General features: G+C 31.9%; 2 long non-coding RNA genes across 11 annotated transcripts in view; one reads left to right on the top strand and one right to left on the bottom strand.

Annotated features, from left to right (window-relative positions):
• LOC110598920 (uncharacterized) overlaps positions 1-20,713 on the top strand; it is a 379,394-nt gene that overhangs the window by 162,605 nt on the left and 196,076 nt on the right. For all 10 annotated transcript variants that reach the window (XR_013425804.1, XR_013425807.1, XR_005736985.2 and 7 more), the window contains exons 3-4: positions 17,383-17,512; positions 19,537-19,588. This is a non-coding gene — a long non-coding RNA (uncharacterized LOC110598920). The remainder of the gene's footprint in view (positions 1-17,382; positions 17,513-19,536; positions 19,589-20,713) is intronic.
• Positions 14,271-16,057, bottom strand: LOC120892348 (uncharacterized). Its single transcript, XR_013425812.1, has 2 exons — positions 15,417-16,057; positions 14,271-14,414 (listed from the first exon to the last, which is right to left on the bottom strand). It is a non-coding gene; the product is annotated as an uncharacterized LOC120892348 (long non-coding RNA).

Below are 20,713 nucleotides of genomic sequence, written 5' to 3'. Positions count from 1 at the left end.
AATTTTGACACATTCCATACCCACCAAATGGCTTTCCTCCTATTTCACCAAGACATTGCAAGCTATTAGAAATGAACTGCCTCTCTTAAATAGCCATGCACAACTGTCACTTATGTTCAATCACATTTTATCCCCCTGAATCTTACCTTATCCCCTGAATTCTAATTTAGCTTTTTCATCATCTCAGTTGCTTATACCCTAAATTGTTTTTACTTGTATTATTGTAAAGACCTTTTGATTTATCTCCTGATCCTGTTTTTGCTTCTCTCTTACCTAAACGACACAGAGATTTGTAAAAAAAGAACTGCCAATTTTCCTACTTTTATTTTTATTATTTTAATTTAATTAATTAATTTATTTATTTTAGTTTATTGATTTTATTTTTTAAATATATGACAGCGGAATGCATTACAATTCTTATTACATATATAGAGTACAGTTTTTCATATCTTTGTATATAGAGTATGTTCACGCCAATTCATGCCTTATACATGTACTTTTTTTTGCATTACAATACTTACTATACATATATACCATAATTTTTCATATCTTTGTTTATACATGAAGTACGTTGACACCCAATTCGAGTCTTCATACATGTACTTTGGATAATGATGTTCACATTCCACTGCCCTTGCTAATCCCCTGCCCCCTCCCTTTCCCTCCCATCCCTCTTCCCTATCTTGAAAATTCATCTAGTCCTTCCATGCTCCCCCTCCCTACCCCACTATGAGTCAGCCTCCGCATATCAGAGAAAACATTCGGCATTTGTTTTTTTTGAAATTGACTAACTTCACTTAGCATTATCTTCTTCAATGTCATCCATTTACCTGCAAATGCCATGATTTTATTCTCTTCTATTGCTGAGTAAAATTCCATTGTGTATATGTGCCACTTTTTTTTAATCCATTTATCTACTGAAAGGCATCTAGGTTGGTTCCAGAGTTTAGCTATTGTGAATTGTGCTGCTGTAAACATTGATGTGGCTGTGTCTCTGTAGTGTGCTGTTTTTAAGTCCTTTGGGTATAGTCCAAGGAGAGCGATAACTGGGTCAAATGGTGGTTGGTTCTATTCCCAGATTTCCAAGGAATCTCTATACTGCTTTCCATATTGGCTGCACCAATTTTCAGTCCCACCAGCAATGTATGAGTGTACCTTTTTCCCCACATCCTTGCCAACACTTATTGTTGTTTGTCTTCATAATAGCTGCCATTCTGACTGGAGTGAAATGATATCTTAGAGTAGTTTTGATTTGCGTTTCTCTGATTGCTCGAGGTGATGAGCATTTTTTTTCATGTATTTGTTGATTGATTGTATATCCTCTTCTGAGAAGTGTCTATTCAGGTTCTTGGCCCATTTGTTGACTAGTTATTTGGTTTATTTTGGTGCTTAGCTTTTTGAGTTCTTTATATACCCTAGAGATTATCATATCTTTGTATATCTATCTATCTATCTATCTATCTATCTATCTATCTATCTATCTAATATGTGAGGGGTAAAAATTTGCTCCCAGGATATGGGCTCTCTGTTCACCTCATAGATTGTTTCTTTTGCTGAGAAGAAACTTTTTAGTTTGACTCCATCATTTGTTGATTCTTGGTTTTAATTCTTATGCTATAGGAGTCTTATTAAGGAAGTTGGGGCCTAATCCCACATGATGGAGATTAGGGCCTAATTTTTCTTCTATTGGGCGAAAAGTCTCTGGTTTAATTTGTAGGTCCTTGATCCACTTTGAGTTAAGTTTTGTGCATGGTGAGAGATAGGGGTTTAATTTCATTTTGTTGCATGTGGATTTCCAGTTTCCTCAGCATCATTTGTTGAAGATGCTATCTTTTTTCCAGTGCATGTTTTTGGCACCTTTGTGTAATATAAGATAATTGTAATTTTGTGGGTTAGTCTCTGTGAACTCTATTCTGTACCATTGGTCTACCAGTCTGTTTTGGGGCCAATACCATGCTGTTTTTTGTTGATTTTCCTACTTTTAAAAAGTTCACTTTCAACCATCCTCATCCTATTTTAATCACTCTCTTCTCAATTCTTTCCTTCACAGGAAGGCACTATGAAAGGGTAGTCTAAATTTACCAACTTGGCTTATCACATTCCACTCTCCCTTCAACCTGGCTCCTGCCATCAACATGTAATATAACTGTTTTCTTGGTATTCCCAATGAGATAGACAAAATGCTGAGATTCTTCTCTGTCACTAGGACTCATATTTTTCTTCTCCATCTAGTGACAGTTCATTGGCTATGGAAGGCATTTGACCCAAGGGCCACCATTCCAAAGGTTAGTTATGATGTATGAAATTTCAGGACTTTATTTTTAAATATTAAGAAAAAAATTCTTAGTATGGGAAATATTTCACATAATTTTCATTGTGGAGAATTAACTGAAAGTAACTTTGCCTCCTACAGATTTCTCAGTATTGATCTGAATATTATTCAATGAAAAGTCTTTACAGAAAATATTTATTATTTTCCTAATGTTTTAATCCAATCACAGTGATTAATTCTTTTTTTCACAACTGAACAAAGTAATGAATTCCTTTTTTAGGAAGAAAAACTATGTTCTTGAAAGGCTCTAATTAGAGCTATCTTCTACATTTGTTGGCTTAGGAACAACAGAGCTAAAACATGGATACTTTGAAATTAAACATACATTGTAATGTGGTAATAGTAGTCAGACTTTGTCAGACTTGACTTCAGGATTAAATGAGATAATGTATGTAATGCATTTGGAGAACAAACTATAACAGAAAACACTCAAGAGATGACAGACTGAGTATTATTACTTACCTTGCCCATATGTAAAGAACATTCTATTTTAATTACAATCATTAATTATTAATCATCATGAATCAGGTAACTAGTCTTATTTCTTTTTGTACTGTTTATGTTCAACTGCTTATATTTTTGGAAAGCTCTTTTTTCCAACTTTATTTTGTAAAAAAGTTGTTTAGATAATCCCAAACTGCTACTTTAAAATAGAAATTATTTTCCTTTTGTATTCTGAGGACATGAAATTATTGAAAATCATCTTTAAGACCAGGTCAGTAATATGTTTTATACAGAAAATTATATCACATCTATAATGCACTCAGTAAAATGGCCAAAGTTAGATTACCCCAGTCATATTTGAATGGCTTGCTTTTTAAGTTTCCAAAAGCACTTTTAAGAGGCATTATTTCATATTTTGTAGTGATGTAATTTTATGTAGTCTTCTTTGTGAAAGCAGTAGTCTTCTGAAGAAAAAAGTTATCTTTTCCCATTTGATATAATAGATTTTATAGGTTTTTTGTAGAAATTACTCTGGAATTAAGCGCTTCTTCTTAACACTGGCATTAATCTATCTGTATTTTGAATAGAATTCCACTCTTTAAAAATGCTCATTTTTTAAATCTCTTGCAATTTTGTGTGATATTTAGTGTTTCAAAGGGTACTTTCTTAGTGTTTTATAAATGATAGGTTAATATAGATGTTAGTAGAGTCTCAAGATTCAGCAGGAAGAGACTGTCTTTGATCCTTGGACAAATGCACTTCCCTAGTCCTTTTATTTTATACTCTTATTTGGTCTTGGTTGTGGTCAGAAATACTACATTTGTAATAGATAAAGTAAATGAAAACATAGCTAATTCATGAACCACCTATTTTGTTTTAGCTGTTACATTTTATAGAGCTCTATCTACTTGTACAATTGCTAGAGCATGGGGACCTACACTTACTTATGCATATCTGTATAATGAAGTCTGATGTTATAGATCTAAGCAGTACTATATGATATCCATCAGCCATGTGTGGCTATTAAATTAAGTTAGATTTTAAATTTAAAACACCAGAACTGTCTTTTTATATCAATGATTGATAGCTAATATACAAGGAAAGATGTATAATTAATGTAAAAAGAAATCTTAAGTACTAGTTACTTAGAAAAGTATGAAGATATGGGATAATGATTAACAATACTTACCTAGTGACATTCTGTAAGAGCTCAAAGTCCCAAGATCAAACACAATAGTTTCATCCTTATGGTGGCCCCTAAAAATAGGCAAAATGGCTGATTAGCTGTACCTTTTTTTTTTAAATTAAAAAGTACTATTTGGAACATGTCTCAACACATGATATATAATGTAGTGCAGGCCTCTTATAATAGTAGATTTTAAAAAATTTGCCTAATATTATTTTGGATTCAGTATTAATGTGGAACAATATTGGTAGTATTTTTAAATTTGACTATAAAACATTGGAGTAGTTTTTAATTTTGACTTGTAAACTGACACTGGAGATAATGTCAGAGTTGTTCATAAAGTGTTCTGAACAATAAAAACTTTTAGAGGTAAAGTCTTTGGCGTTAGAAGTAACAATTTTGTTATGGATACTTGTTTACATTTTTAGAACTTTTAAAAAATAGAAGTTTCATTACTTTATAGATTTCTGTACACTTGTGTTTGAGATATGAACTTTAAAATGGTTTATATATAATAAACCTAATTTCTTAGCACACCTCAAAAATATGGAACGTCAACACTATGTTAGGTTTAGCCAAAGAATAATAAGAGTCACATAATATGTATCATAGTTTTAACAATATTCTACTAAATTATTTTATTCTACAGTGAGTGGTCTGAAGTCAGCTGAGAAAATAGAGTTGTCCAGTTATTTTTACTTTCAATTGACTAAAAATTTGTATTTCAAGTATCTGATAGCCTGAGTTCTGGGAAAGCAACCCTGTGCATCATTGTGCAGATTTGTCAACTCTGACAATCAACTTTGCCCATTAATCAAGTGTGTTGGCTGGACAATGCAAATATTAAAAGGATCTTAGGGACAAAATATCACTGTATATTTAATTTAATATATTTAAGATGGCTATTTCTTTAAGCATTGATTCCTAAGAAATGTTTTTATAATAATAAAATATAAGTTTAAAAAGCAAAAGTGAAAATAATCATAAATACATGCTTTAAAACAATTCTCTCTTTTAGAGTGTATCTAGTAATATCATATCATTATGAAGTTTAAAGAACTTTAAGATATAGTGGAGAAAAGTGGATTGTGTATTTGAATGGAAAACTGTTTTCAAGTGTCCCATATGAATGCTTAATCTAACATATAGGAACTTTTGAAAATTTAATATACTTTAGGACTAAAGATGTCGCATAAGGCACTTATTCTTTTGGTGCTGAAAATGAATATTCTGTAAAAAAATTCCATTAAAATACCATATTTAAAAGTCTGAGAAAAAATTCATGAAGGGAAAATTCTTTAATTTCTATTTCCAAGTACCTACCATTGTGAGAAGATCCTTCTTAGTGTTGTTTAAACTTCTGCCCCAAATGACTCTTGCCAGTTTTGTTTTGAAAGATAGCAAATGAAAATTAGAAAGGTCAAAAAATTCCAATTCTTAAGTATGTTGCAATAGATTTCCATTGGCAATGAAAGAAAGACCAGATGGAAGATAAAATAACTTCTGAGTTGATGCTTTTCAAAGATGGGAAAATCATCATTGCCAATTTGGCAGTCTTTTTCCTGCAGATTTTTATTTTTTTATTTTCAATTTCTGAGGAGCATCAGCCATTCAATATTTAGGGTTTTCCTGAGGAAATATAGACAGTGCTTGATGCTGCTTTGTCTCAGGAAAATAAACTGGAACCTGTTGTATGCCTTTTTCTCTTTATTTCAAAGAAAAAGCCACAAGCTGTTCTATCAGTTTTAATAGGTCATCTTTTATTGTGTGTTATTCTTGTTATTTCTTAATTTATCTCAAAAACTATGTGGGGAGTAAAATTATTTTTAAATTGAATTCTAACATGATCTAGAGAGAATATGGGAAAAAATGAGAGTTCAAATTATAAATGACTATAAAATAGACATTTCTAAAAATACAGACTCTTCCTCTTCCCCCAGAGTGCCACAGCCAGTAAAATACAGTGTACCTAAAATATGTTGCTTGATTGCTTGGATCACTGTGCTGAATCTTCTGGGTTTATTTTTTTCCATTTTTTTTTCAGTGAAAGAATCAAATTTATTATCATTTTGTATCTGATCCTATGCATTATTTCTCACATTTTTTATAATATTGCCTTCATTGAGCAAATTTGTTTAAAGGATGAGTAAAATGGGTACTTGGGTTAACATTTTAATCTGTTTTGGAAATAGTGAAAAAGAAAAATCTTGTGGTGAGAGAGCATTCAGTTTGTTTCTCATGCTTAACTATATTTTATTTCTTAATATCTTAAGCTATTTAGGTTATTGAAAAGACCCTTATATAGACATTTTTAAAGGAAGTTCCAATTGTCAATGAAGAGATGAGATCAACTGTGTTTTTAAAAGTTATGTGGTCTTTACCATTATTAACATGAGAAATTTAAACAAAAACATGATGACATGAATTTTTCATTATGGTGAAATTATACAGAAAAATTTTTACTTAGAAATCTACTGGAAAGTCACAGCCTTATATTTTTTGATAAATATAGGCATTGAGAAAACATTTTCTATGCTAGATGATTCTAAAATTTCAGTTTATATAAGTTGTACAATAATAATAGCTAATATTTATTTAACCTTTACTGTATTCCACATGGCAGGAAGCGCACATCTGTTAAGAAACAGAAACAGTCATTCAAGTTAATCTTTAATTAACTCATGGTTTTAAATATTCCTGGCTGACACTTAAAAGAGGCAGGAGGATCACAAGTTGGAAGAAACTTAACAAGACCCTGTCTCAAAATAAAATTTAACAAGGGGTGAGAGTGTAGTTCAGTGCTATAGCACCCCCCGGGTTCCATACTTGGTGGGACAAAAGCAACAACAAAAATAATTTTCTGTATCTATAACAGTGAAACATTTCACCAATTAAGAATTAAATGCAGAGAAGGGCATAGTGGCACAGGCCTGTAATCCCAGCAGCTTGGAAGGCTGAAGCAGGAGTTCAAAGCCAGCCTCAGCAATTTAGGGAGGCCCTAAGGAACTCAGACCCTATCTGTAAATAAAATATAAAAAAGAGCTGGGGATTTGGCTCAGTAGTTGAGTGCCACTGGGTTCAATCCCCAGTACCAATAACCAATAGTACTAATACTAATAATAAATAAATAAAAACAAATGCAGAACATTTTTACCAAAAACAAAACAAAACAAAACAACCCCCGCCCCCAAGGCAAAAATCCAAAACATTCCTGACTGAATGCTTTCTCAAAAAATACTTAAAAGATTTAATATCTTTGGTCACAGGAAATTCAAGGTGACAGAGTCACATGTTGTAGTACATAGACTTACGTGGCAGATAGAAAATATTTTTCTGATGTAGTTAAATTCTCAGAATTAAACCCAGCAATACAGTTAACACATTTGAAGTTTGCATCCCTATCATATGACACTTATTTCTGCTGAAATGTAGAATTAATAGTATTCTTTGGACCTATGAAAAGAATATAAATATTCTTATAGATTATTCAGAGGTAGGTGATTTGGTTTCTGGGTTTTTGACACCTTAAATATTTATTATGCTTTAAAATTTCTGTGGAAATAATTTGTGTGGGATTAGTCAATGATTCCATTGGGCTCAGAGAGAACACTTATTCTATTGGGTTAAAGAAGTCTAGAATGATGAGATGTGATTAAAAATAGAAGTTAACGACTGAAGAAAAGCTATAGCTCTGACTATATGTATATATATGTGTGTGTGTGTGTGTGTGTGTGTGTGTGTTGTGTGTATATTTGTGTTATATAAACACATTTTAATAGTCATATTTACATCTTTATATTTCTATATTTGTTTTCAGTATGGATGCTTTCAGACTCAATTTGACAAAGTTCAAAACTTTTTGGAAGTTAGCTATACATTTTACCAGGTGTTTTCAAAAGCCAAAGCTAAGAGAACGATGAAATCAGATAAAGAATTCACAATGTTCATAAAATGTAATTGTGATAAGTGCTTAAGAGATATAACTTTCCTTTTCATTGAGAATCATAAGAAAGTATCCCATTTTAATCAGGAAGTGTATTATTCTGTAGTAAATGTGAAAGTGGTCCTCAGATTATAACCTAAGTGTCCCCAGCCTATGAATGTAAATAAGTATACAGTTGCCCTGTAATCAAAAACAATGCTAGACTGATAGTTCCAACCATATACCCAAACAAATTCAGTTCTTTCAAGGTGTGTTTTGGGGAGTATTATTGGATTCATCATAACTTCCAAAACACATTTCCCTTGTTATAATTTCATTTTCTTAAAAAAATCTGTATAAAAAGTTTCTTTGTAAACTACATCAAATATATTAAAAATTTAGACATTGGTGTAATGAATTTATTATTTAATGTCATATTTATTTTTTTCACTTAGTATATACAGTAACTCTAAGACATAATTAGGAAGACAATAACATCTTAGAGATAAGACAATAACATCTTTTAAGAGAAGAAAGAACTTCAAAGAGGAGCAAAATTAGTGCTAAGATCATGTCAGGCTTGTTTAATAAGATTTATTACTGAAATAAAAATACTAGTAAGAATTTACTTAAAAAATAATGAAAGACTCTAAAAATAAAGCCTATTAAAGTAATGAATTATACACTTATAATACCTAAAAGTTAGTACAAGTGCCTTAAGTTACAGCTTTCTATTTGGGGGTGAGGGGAGCTGTATATTATTCCTGGAACTAGAAAAGACCTCAATTCCAGAATTGATTTTATCTTCTGTTAATACTGTGGCCTAGGGAATGTACATTAACCTCTTGGAACTTTACTTTCCTCCTTGGTAAAATGATAAGCATTAAACTGAATAACTCCTTGTGGTCTCCATTATTAAAAGAGGTAGCTGTGACAGACAGGAAACATATAATTTGGAGAGCTGACTCTGAGAAAAAAGAATACAATTTATGTTACCTTGTAGCAAAGGTTAGGAATATGAAGCAGAGCCATTCAAAGTCCACCAATATGTGGGGAAGTGTGTCCAAAGAGGTTGGAATGGTAGAGAATGCAGTGTTAGCCAATGGTAGTGAATGTTTCCTACTTCTTCAAATTTCATAAAAACATGATTTCTCCAATGTCTGAATACCTATTTTTGAAGAATCCAACATGAGGTGTAGTCCAGATCAGAATAATTTCTAAACCTTAGCACTTTGATATTTTGGTCAGGAAGTTCTTCGTTGTGGAGGATTATGTTGTGGATATCTGGCCTCTACCCACTTGATGCCAATAGTATCCTCAAATCGTGATGACCAGGAATGCCTAGTCATTTCCAAATGTCTCCTGGGTAGACAAAATTGCCCCAGTTAAGGACTGCTAGTTTAGATGAAAGAATAGTACCTAATTTTAACAATCAGATTTATTCCTTTAAAGGGTATTTTAAAATTTTGACCACTCTGAGCAGTGGTCAAAACAGTGGTTTGAAACAGTATGGAGTATGGATTGTAGCAAGTGAAACTCAGGGAAGGAAGATTTGTTAAAAGGTTTTTTAAGTTATCTAGATGGATGTAGATAGTGGAAAGGGGGCTACAAAAAAGTAGATAGAATCAAGATATTTTTAAGGAAGGTAATCAATAGGTATTTTTTTCCATTCTTTTAGATTTTTTAATTCTTTAAGAATCCGTACTTAGGTCAGTAGGTATTTTTGATGGACTGGATTAATGGGAATAAGTTGAGTACAGAGTTCAGAAAGAAGCTGGTAATTAAGACAAGAGGGTTGAACTTGAATGAGACATATGGGATACAATTGAATAGAGATTTCAAGATGAAGTGAACCAAGGCAATGAAATCAAAGATGGAATGTACATACTTAACCCTGATACTAGGACGGGAGACATAGTGGTATGGGTTAATAGCAAAAATGCAATTTCTAAGGCAAATTGAAAAAATAACTGGCAATAGTTGGAATTTCTGCTGTGAAAAATGAATAGGAATCATCAGGAATGTTTCAAGTTCCGGTGGATGGTTTTGAGTTTAGAGGTTTGTTATATGGAGAATGTTTGCATGAACAAAATTGGAGGGGGAAAGTAGGAAAAATGTAGAATTGCGAGGCAAATTTGAGAGCCTGAGGAGTGTGGGGGCCTCAAATATTATTGATGTCTGTCTCTGAAGTTGTGTCCTTTATGCTTGGCAGCACAAGGTAAATTTTGTATACACTCAGAGGAGATTCTTGTTCTTTTGAGACTTTATCATGTTAATAGACTGTAAGGGAAGAAAAATGAATAGAAAACAGAAAATATTGGCAAAATACCATTTGAATTGATGAACCATCAATAGATAGAAAGTTGAAGTGATCTTGGGACATAGAAGGATGGTTAAGGAATTGCATTAAATAACTAAATATTTAAATAATTAAATAATTTAAATATTTAAATTAAATAACTAAATAATTAAATATTTAATTGCATTAAATAACATATGGTGAGAATAACTAAGTGATACATCTTGAAATGTGAGAATAATATTATGTTTTGATATATGACTTTTTATGTGGGGTATATCTGTGTGATGATAGAAGGTTCATGTTATTTGAGTAACTGAAGGGGAAGTAAAGCTCATTCAAGATGAATCAATAAAAGTGGAGAGATCAAAGTTTTAATGAACATTTAATGACATTTCCCAGAATGATGTAGCACTTGAAACAGAAAAAGATAGTAGATAAAAAATTCTTCCAAGAGTAAGTTTGGAGACTGAGAGACTGAGAGCAATACAATGTAGAAAGAGGAGTGACTCAATGAGAGGTTTTATTTAAACCAGAGATGTTTTGTAGAAGAATAATAGCTTCTGTATTAGTTGACTTTGATGCAGTAATGACAGCAAAATCCTTAGTGACTAACAAAGACTTTTGTTCTTCTCCTGTCAGGTGTTGGCAGCAGTTAGTAGCATATTTCTGAAGATCCATTTGTCTTCTTATTCCAGGACCCAAATTGAAGAAACAGTCTCTATTAAGGTTGTACACCTTTGACAGCTTAAAGGCAAATACAGTAAGGCAAGTGTGTTGATATTCCTAATTTCATTTTGCCTCCCACTACTTCCGTGGTCAAAGCAAGCCACATTTCAATTGTCAAAGTGAATCACAACTATTCACAATGACATTGTGAGAAATTTATACTCTTGCTTAGAGATGGAGAGGCCCTCCAAGCCATAAGGCAAAGATTATGGCATTGAGGCTACATTTAAAATTTTATTTTTATAAGAGAGGTATAAATAAATAATTGGCAGCCCTTGTACCATCTGCTGCAGTTGGGACGCAGCAGCCAATAGGACAATAATTATCTCACTCCCTTTGTTTGAGGGTTGAGAAAGAGTCAATAGCTTCTGTTTGAGAGGGTCCTATTTATTTATTTTTCATAAGAAGCATCTTTTTTAAGATACTCTAATTCTTTCTGCTTTCTCTGGGAATATAGTTTTATTAATATGTTTTTTAAAAAGTAATTGCTCAATTTTTCATTTTCAGCTAAATTAATTTTTAGTTCTAATAATTTTTTTTCTCCTAACTGCATTATTTTTAGAAGCCATCAGGCTTCCTCTTTTGGTCTCTTTAATATGAAACTTCTTGTTGTTACTTATTTATCACCCTTTTTATAATTTGATCAATACTTAGACTCTTATATCTAAATATTTTGCCACACATTTCATTCATTTGCTTCTCATATTTCTTTCTACTTCTTCCTCTTTTAAAAAGAATAACATTCTTTTATAAACCTTTTTCTCCTCTAGGGTTTTATGGAAGGTTTCTTAATTCTTTCACCTCTAAGTACTTTCTTTCTATCTTCTTTATGATTTCTATCTTTCTTCATGATTCCACCTTTATCTGACCTTCTCCTCTTCATACTTTGCTCTCTTTGGTTCTGTTCTTCTCCCCCTGCCTTTCTTCTCCTCTTTCTTCCTCTTATTTTTCTTTGTACCCATCATTATACAGAAGAACTATGTTGGACAGAGAATTGTACTCTGAGCTATTGCTACTGATAAAGACAACAGAAATTACATTAAGGTGAAGTTTGTGAAATTCTAGTTGAATGAAATTTTTTCTTTAAAAAAACTCAAGGATAAATGGAACACAAAGCTGACTGACCATCACAATAAATTCTTTTGTGGTGGGGGAGGCGGGGTGCAGAGTGGCAGGATTGAACCTAGGGGTGCTTAACCACTAAGCCACATCCCCAGGCCATTTTTATATTTTATTTAGAGACAGAGTCTCTCTGGGTTGCTGAGGCTGACTTTGAACTTGTGATCTTCCACTGCAACCTTCCTAAATTGCTGAGATTAAAGGCATGCGTATCCATGCCTGGCTAGATTCTTAATTTGTTTCTCAATTCCAGATATTTTAGAAGTTTTTTGAAGATTAAACTTTATAGAGAGGCAAATAACGTGGGATACACTAATCAGGTGTAAATTGCCACTCTTCACTCACCTCCTATTTGTGCTTGCATATAACAGTGTTCTTATCTCTAGATTGTCAGTAATAATAGGAATTATAGGGTCAAGCTTAGTATGAAATAAATTTTTATTTATTGGCACATGTAAGGTATATTTTCTACAATAATCTTCTGTAGTGAAACTTTTATTTATTAATTAATTAATTAATTAATTATTTTGTAGAATTAAGTCCAAAGTTCTTATTCTTGCCCTTGATATATAACTATAATGTTTCTTTCTGTTTTTTAGCTCCATTTTTCTAGGTATGCTCTATATTCATGGAAGACTTTTGTTTCTTGGGCTAGGAGAGTCTTGATATTCTAAGAACTGCATCCACAGCAGATCATGTACAAGTAAAGGTGCCATGTGCTCTTTCTACTCCAAGTACTTGATGTGTTTTCATTCAGTATGAGTCATCCTACCCTTTTCTATCTATTGAAATCAATTTATTTCTTTTTAAAAATAGTTTCCTCAGTAACATTTTACACTAAATGGATCATTTTTAATGATCCTAATAGTTTTCATCTTGGTGTTAATAATTATGCACATTCTTGACTTTTACTGCCTGTTCCTTTATCACTAGATTGTCTTATTAGCTATGAGAGTCACTTTTAATTCTTTAATACCAAAATATAGTGATTATCTGTGTCTCCAATAATTGTCCCTAATATTCTTTTTATTAGGGGAATAAACATCTACCTCCTTTGTTTGCTCATGATTATATGTGCATTTGTGCCTTGAATATAATATTTACTAGAGATTCCTTTTCGTAGAATTGATTCCCTTATTTCTGTTTATTTTTGCCATTTGAACCTCTGAGGAATAGTAAATGAGTAACATATTTGTTTTCTAATGTTCCTTGTCCTAGACCTGGTGAAATTTACTACATCATTTGAATAAATTAATTTACCAGCTACATATGAATCTAACACATCCTGATGAAATGATTCATGGAACAGTACAAAGTTTCAGTTAAAGAGCCTTTGTGAAGGGCTGGGGTTGTAGCTCAGTGGGTAGAGTGCTTGCCTTGCACTTGTGAAACATTGGGTTCGATCCTCAGTACCAGATAAAGACAAAATAAAGATATTATGTCCATCCAGAACTAAAAAAAATTTTTAAAAAGTCTGTGGAAAATAGCTGTTTAGGTGAAAAAGTAGTATTCGAGATATTCATAAAAGAATATCTGCAGCTCTGGAGGAATTTAATGTTTTTTCTTCCTATGAATTTTGAAAATACATCCTATTACTGTGATCTCTTTGGGAGTAGGACTGCATTTGCACTTCTTTTTTGTAGCTTTGGCATGGTAATAATTTTATATATATTAATCTCTCCATATCTACAGGTTCTACAACCATGGATCCATATTTTTGAATGAAAAATGTTCAGAAAAAATTTTGTCTGTACTTAATATGTAGACTTTCTTTTCCTTGTCATTATTCCCTAAACAATGCAACAATGATTTAGATAACACTTACATTGTATTGGGTATTATAAGTAATCTAGAGATGATTTAAAATATGTGGGAGGATAAGTGCAGTTTTTATACAAATTCTATGTTGTTATATATAGAAAACTTGAGTGTCTGTGGATTTTGGTATCTGTGAGAGGTTTTGGAACCAATTCTTCATGAATACTGAGGGACAAATGTATGTATATGTATATATAATTTATATAAAGATACTTATATAAATATATATGTATTTGCATATATATTTATTTGATTATGGATAAAAGCCTTTCTGTTCCATATCAAAAGAAAAGTAATTTAATAGCTTTATAATTTTTGGACACATACTTTGTGTGTTATAGGATCACCTGATGGGATGAAGTTGCCAATAATAGTGCTGTCATTCTACAGAGGAATAAAGAAGAGACCAATACACACATGATCGAATGCATAAATCAAGTTATGTTTGAAAGTTTTTACATGGCAGTTAGACTAAAGGAGAAATGAAATGAATCTGCATTCCTATATTTTTGTTTAAACAGTGAAAGAGGGTGATCACAGATTATCAATGTTCATTTTTTGGGATCTGTAAAGACAAAACATAAAAACATAAGCCACAATTAAAAGTACAGAAGCTCTTCCCTGTCCAATTGCTTTAAAATAGCCAAATTCTGGATAGGACATTTGAAACTGATCACTGGAGTTAAGTAGATGTACATTTGAAAACTGTTCTCTTTCATGTATGACTTTGTAATTTTTAGAAAGTCACATAAATCCTCATAGCCTGTTTCCTCATCTTTAAAATCAAGTCAATGACATCTGCTTCACAGGACTAGGATGCATATTAAATTAGATTCAGTAAAAGAAGTATTTAATGCAAGAAGAATATCTTAAATATTGTTAGTCAACAATTAGCATATATCATCATAATTTTTATGTTATATAGTAAAGATAATTCTTCATATTCATTGTTAATTCATATTCATAATTAAGAGACCCTATATTCAGAAACAAGAGTGATTATGGTATTGTTCTATTTCTTCATTTTCTTTCTGATGGATTGTGACATCATGATGTGGGTTTGTCAATCAATGTTTATAGCAAGAGAACTCTTAAAGGTTGTGATTTTGCTCAACATTCTATTCTAAAGAATAACTGTAATATTTTTCCTTTTCTTAAAGCCTTTTTAGACTTGATAATTGTTTATGAAAAATGCACACTTTGTGGGATGTAATAAACTTTGAGACAAATCTAGTTTGCTAAGGCTCTAATTAAAAGTAAGCCTTTTAGGAAAATAAAACATACTTTTGTACTGGAAACAGGTCAAAACACATACACATTTGATGAACCTTTGACTGTCTCTTTTTTTGTAGGAATTGGCCAGTCCTGGATTTGTAGATATGACCTAATATTCAGAGAGACCAACTTTAGTCTAGCTTCTAATTCACCTGGAAGATTATGAACTATTCGTTTTTCCTTCTCTTTGTGTCCAACCGTCCCCTATCCCAAACCCTGGTTATTTAAAAACATCTCAAACTTGCTCATGTAGTTAGCAAATATTTTGAAAAAATATATATATATTTTTTACCTTGATTAGCTTTTGTCTTCTTGAGATATATTTGTGATCTCAGACAGTTGTAGAATTTTCTATTGCTTTTGTTGCAGATTGTCAGGGGTAGTGTCAGCAGCAGCAGCCGGGGTAGTGTCAGCAGCAGCAGCCGGGGTAGTGTCAGCAGCAGCAGCTGGGGTAGTGTCAGCAGCAGCAGCCGGGGTAGTGTCAGCAGCAGCAGCTGGGGTAGTGTCAGCAGCAGCAGCAGGGGTAGTGTCAGCAGCAGCAGCTGGGGTAGTGTCAGCAGCAGCAGCTGGGGTAGTGTCATCCACAGCAGCCGGAGTAGTGTCAGTAACAGGTGTAGTGTCAGGTATAGCTGCAGTGGTAGCAGCTGCAGCTGCAGAAGTAGCTAATGGAGTAGTTTTTACATCTTCAGGAGCTGCTGTAGTTGGGCATGGTGGGTGGTGTGGAGGATGGGGATGGTGAGGGCCATTTGGGCGTGGAGGGCGGTGGGGTCTATGGAAACCAAAAAAATCAAAGAAATGGGGGGGAATTCCAGAAGTTAGAAAATTTGGTCTAAATTTTGGTGATGCTTTATGGTTTTGTTGAAGGAATACATGTCTTCGATTCCCAAGACTTCTTTGTGTAAGTGGTTTAAAATTCTCTTCAGAACTGAAATCGAACTTCAGAGACAGAATGCAAAAAAAAAAAAAATTATTTTTATACAAGTAGAATGCATAAACTGAAATTAGACTTTAAATGTGCACATACACAATCATTTAAATTTACGTGATTATTCTAACTTTATTCCATAAGTAATTAGATAATGTGCCCATCTTACACAGGTTTTCAATTATGATCTTTGGTGAAATATACGGGAAGTAGACTGTATTTCTGTTGTTCTCAAAGTCTAGTAGTATTATTAAAGCTTTTCCCAAAATGTGTTCCATAATAAATGCTCTTTTGAAATGATTTTAGTGATCAAGTAACTCTGGATAGGTTTTGAGTAAGTAAAACACATTTTTTTTTTTTACATCAGGACTTAATTACTGGTGTAATACGTCAATAAATAATTAGCATATCCAAGGGACATGCACTATTTCCCAAATTTACTTCACCATGGAAATTTCACATGTGTGTCTTGTGCAAATCTTACTGTATCAATTTCATGGACACTTTTTGATTTAATTGGCTTCAGTCATACAGACTTTTAACATGATATTGCCTTCGATTTTGAATTAGGCCCTGATCCCTCATTCTTATCTTCTCGGGTATAGGCTAATCCTTGGGATTCTAAATGTGACACTCCACTTCTTCCCGAAACGTTAATTCTTGTTTACCTTTGTGTCACAGAACTCCCTGATGCCATATCTTTCAGATTGGCCTTAGGGTATTGGAGGAAGAAACTTCTAATCCTCAGATCTGGTATTCTCATGACTTTAGGCACTAATCAGTGTCCTGTCTATCTACTAAATAGAAAAGCTCATACTTTGGTAAATCATTTAGTTTCTAAACTTTGACTCTCTGGCTCTCCTTAATATTTTTTTTTAAGTTGAGAATAATAGAATATATTTATTCCTTTTGTCTCTCTGATATGACTGGCTTTTGATTATAACTGAAAACATGAAGAGTAAACCAGAAATACAATAAAACTTACTTTTCTTCTCCTCTGATTAAGGGCATCAGCAGTCTAAAATAGATGGGGAACACAAATATAAAATTAGATTCAGGGCATGTATGGTATTTTGAGAAGTCTACTCATTGTAAATTATTTGTGAGGATGCAATGTAGTTAGGCTAGGATGAGTAGAACAGAATACAAATTAAAAATTTCATCATCATATATGGGGAAATTTTCAACAGTTTAAAGAGTAGATAGCCATGAAATAAGGAGATCTATTTTTCTGGAGTTCTTTAAAAAAAAGTTCCTTCTTCCACATTCATGTTAGCAACTGGTCTCAAGTTTCTCAGTAGCTAAATTTGGGCTTCTTTTTCTTGTCACTCAGGTGCCAAATGTGGAGACCATCAAGGAATTAACATCTTTTATGGACTTTATGTAAGGAAAAGCTTATATTTTATGGAAGAGGAAAATGGCTGGTCCAGAGAAGCTCTTAAATAAAAATTTTTCATAGGATGGTAAATACTCTTTGTTGCATTTTTAGCATTGGGGCAACAGAAGAAGAGGCAATTCCCATAGTTAGTGGTCCCTGTAAGACACTGGTGGCTTGTGAAATTATCCTACATTGTGTTTGCTTCAAAAATAAATCTTAGATCATGTCTCCTTGACCCTTTACATAATATATCTTAGGAGTGATCTTAAGTAAAGAAATTAACAATATTATAGAACCAAGTGCATATCTTGGTTGGAAGTTAATATTGTGTCTGTTTTTAAAATTTATTTGATCCATGTGAAATTATTTGTATGATTGCAAATTTATTCCTAGTGTTTCTTACAAATCAATTTTCTACTTTACACATTTTTCTTTTTGGAGAGCTTGCCAAGGACAATTTTATCAAAGAGTACTACTGTAGAGGTTGAACCTGAGTGTCCTATTTAGGACACTACAGTGTGTAAATACTTACACATGCTTGGGATTCCAGAGACAACTAATACATGAGAATAAAAGGAGCATATTAATATTATGTGCCAAGGCCAACAGAAGATCATTAAGAAAGTTAAATTAAGATTTTAGAATAAAATCAAAACAGCATTTGTGTAATATAAAGCTGCATTAGCATAAAACAATGAGCTAAATATATATTTTATGATTAAAAACTGAATACAAAATACATATACGTAGCGTGTTTTATATTTACCCGGAAGGAAGCTGTTAAGGTAAAGATGAGAGCAAAAAATATCAAAGTCTTCATCTCGTCTTAGGGTCCTCTAGACCAAGCAGCAAGAGATGCTTCATGTGATGAGCCAATAAAAGAAAATAAAGTTTTAACCAAAATTTTATGATGTTTGTGCCTACTATAGCATATCTGTGACAAATCAATATCAAATTTAAAAGAAAAATACCAAGAATCCAACATATTTAAGTAAAGTTTAAGAATAGTAAATCCCAGAACAATACATAAAGTGCAAAAACGATGTGGATAAAAGTCAGTTCTTTTTGCATTGTTAAAATCACATCTTAACTAACCACTTGAGCTATTTTTCAATTAACAAAAGGTTATTTAAGAAGACAAACCCAAAATATAATTGAGAATGTGGTAAAGCTGATATCCTGTACACACGGTTTCTATTAGTTGTTTTAAAACCATGTGATGGTATGCAAAGAAGGATGAAAATATTTATAACTTTAACTTAAAAAAATCTCAGTCTTAGAATTTTTACTTGACAAATTAGCCAACAAACAAAAGCCAATAAAGATCATTCTAGTGTTACTTGGTATTATAAAAATACAAAAAACTACAAATCACATAGACTTTGTAGAAATTTAAAAAATGCTTACTGTATACCATATTAAATAGTGAAATGTTTAAATACCATATTGGATTTATACTATCCAGATATATTAAATGAAATGTAATAAAAAATAAAAATGGGTGTGGTACAGTGTATAATTTATGTATGGATTTTCTGTTGTAAAAAATTTTATGGTGTTTTATTGATTTTATAATTTAAACATTTAATGAAAGCCAAAAATATTTATTAACACTCTTCTGTCCTGGGTTTTGACTTTATATACATAAAATACAGAAAAATTTAACTATTAATTTTTACCTTAAAATACACATAGTTAGAAATATGAGACTCTTATGTTAATTTTATCATTAATCATTAGATAAAATCTTATGTTAATTTTATCATTTTATTATCTACAAATAAGTCTTAAAAATTCATTGTTCTTGCTAGTTCTTTTATTTTCTTTTGTTATGATCATTATTGCAAGATTCTCTGAACAAAATACAAAATCCTCACAACTCTCCAGTTGTAGTTATTTGAAGTCTATCATAAAAATATACTTTCTACATAATTCTACAATCATGTTATACTTCAGTAATGAATCATTTTTTTGCTAGCATTCATTCAACTATTTCCTTTCCCAAAGAAGAAAAATGGTTAAAAAAATTTTTAATCATAAGGTAAAACATTAAAAGCATCTAAACAATATAATTGATGAAGAATTACTAACCGTGGCTTTATTCCATAGGGCACCCCTTTGTGACTCTAAGGAAAGACCACTTGACCAATAGTCTCAAAAGGTGAGTTGCAATTGTTGAATCCTGGTTATTTAACCTAACCTATCAGAGGCCTACTTTCGTAATTTTAAAAAATAAAGTGATTAGTTTAATAAAGTGGACAATTTTAAATTTCAGCCAAATTAATAAATACATTTCCATCATAGGAAATGGTCATAATCTCAAGCAAGATATGAGACATATTTTAGTACTTATTTCCCTTTTCTTGGTAATAAAAAGGTAACTGGGATGGAAACAATCTACTAATTAAAAAAAAAAAGTCCCAGTGATTTCCTATATAATTTCCTGATTTTTCTACCACTTAGAATATTTTCACTTTTATAGGTATAAAGCTAAAAAATGCATTTATATCTTTTACAGATTGTTTTAAAGTGGTCTGAGATTTCAGAGGACAAGCTATTTTTTTTAATTATAATTTTTACTGAAATTCCTGTATTTTTCTCTGTATGCTATTTCCTTTCAAATGCATTAGGACTCTAATAGTCAATAAAAAGCAAAATTTGAGATTTTAAAATAATTCAACTGATTAGAAACTAGCTATAATCAAAGTCTAAAGAAAATCATCTTTTAAACCTACAAAAGTTTAAAAAGATACCATAACAAGGGAACTACTTTCTCCTTGTCTAACGGTGTCAGCCTTACCTCAGTTTATGGAGTCTGGAGGCTGAGAGAGAGTGAGTGCAGGCTCTGGCCTTATAAAGGATTCCCCCCCTCCCCTTTATTCTTTCTGTTTTGCTAAGCAAAATATTATTATTATTATTTTAGCATTTGCTTTGGGCTAATCCGAAATATTTCCGGAAACAAGGTGTATAATCTTCCAAAGTTGACATTTGTCCTTTTCATTTTTCTCAGACATCATGGCTAATTATATGTGCTTCAGAAAGAATAAAGCTTTATAATTTTTTTAGCATTTAGATGTGATCTTTGAGTCAATTTCTTTTCATTTGAGAAATTTTCCTAAGATTTTATTGTAAAATAGTAATTATTGCAACTTAATTACAAATCCTAAATCTAATGAATATTTCATAATGAACTTGCCAGTTACGATATAATACTTTGTTATTATATGCTAATGTGAACTCTGAAGTGGTAGAAAATATTTGACCATAGCAGTTTCTTTTGTTTTCA

This window comes from Ictidomys tridecemlineatus, chromosome 9 (assembly GCF_052094955.1).
Source record: "Ictidomys tridecemlineatus isolate mIctTri1 chromosome 9, mIctTri1.hap1, whole genome shotgun sequence".
Lineage (NCBI taxonomy): Eukaryota > Metazoa > Chordata > Mammalia > Rodentia > Sciuridae > Ictidomys > Ictidomys tridecemlineatus.
Note: the sequence above shows the minus strand (reverse complement) of the source record. Positions and strands in the feature narration are given on the sequence as shown.